Source organism: Chrysochloris asiatica, unplaced genomic scaffold, assembly GCF_000296735.1.
Source record: "Chrysochloris asiatica unplaced genomic scaffold, ChrAsi1.0 scaffold00257, whole genome shotgun sequence".
NCBI lineage: Eukaryota > Metazoa > Chordata > Mammalia > Afrosoricida > Chrysochloridae > Chrysochloris > Chrysochloris asiatica.
Genome location: NW_006408775.1, coordinates 998992 through 1000008, shown reverse-complemented (window position 1 = coordinate 1000008; position 1017 = coordinate 998992). Strand labels below are relative to the sequence as shown.

The window sequence follows — 1017 nt, the reverse complement described above, 5'->3', positions numbered from 1 at the left end:
ACTATAATTGTGGATTTATCTATTTCTTTCTTCAATTCCATTAAGGTTTGCTTCATGTATCTTGGTGCTCTTTCGTTGGGAGCGTATATGTTTATTATAGTTATGTCGTCTTGCTAGATTGACCTTTTGATCATGAGATAGTGTCCTTCTTTGTCTCTTATGCTAGTTTTTATCTTAAAGTCTACTTTGTTGGAGATTAGTATTGCGACTCCTGCTTGTTCAGAGTTGTTGTTGTTAGCTTGGTAAAATTTTTTCCATCCTTTGACTCTTAGTCTGTTTTTGTCTTTATGTGTAAGGTGTGTCTCTTGCAGGCAGCATATTGATGGATCTTGTTTTCTTATCCATTCTGCCACTCTTTGTCTCTTCACTGGTGCATTCAATCCATTGACATTCAATGTAATTATTGATAAGTGTGAATTGATTGCTGTCATTATGTTACTTTTTTGGTGGTGTTGTTCATTCTTTGGTTCTGCTTTCCTTCTTGTATTGGGTTTGTGTTTTTTGAGTTGATTCTGGTCGGTTTCTCCCTAGTTTCTCTGTTCGCTTGTTTGGTTTGGGGATTTGTTTTTATGATATGTTGTGGAGTGTTAACTTTCTTTGGGGTTACCTTGTAGTCTACAAACTTTTCTCTGCATTTAGGATACTCTACTGTAAACTGTAATTTACCTGGTATCTCCACCACCTGGGTTTCTGTTGCTGCGTTTGTCCCTTCTTTGACATTGATATGTTTATGTCCTTCAGTTGATCTCTGGGCTCCCTTGCGTTTGTTGATGTAGTCTTCTTCTGTTCTGGACTATGCTTTCTGTTGTTCCAGGTGGTGTTGCCATTCCTGTCAATCTCTGTCGTCTGTTCTTGTTGGTTCTCTGTCCCCAGAACTTCCTTTAGGACGTTTTGAAGTGCTGGGTTGGTTTTGATAAAATCCCTCTGATTCTGTTTATCCTGGAATGTTTTGATCACACCATCGTATTTGATTGATAGTTTTGCTGGATAGACGATTCTTGGTTGACAGTTTTTTTT

At 37.9% G+C, this 1017-nt stretch overlaps 1 protein-coding gene across 1 annotated transcript in view; it reads left to right on the top strand.

Moving 5' to 3' along the window:
• Positions 1-1017, top strand: part of LOC102834522 — a 38203-nt gene that overhangs the window by 29452 nt on the left and 7734 nt on the right. The gene's annotated exons all lie outside the window — the stretch shown is intronic.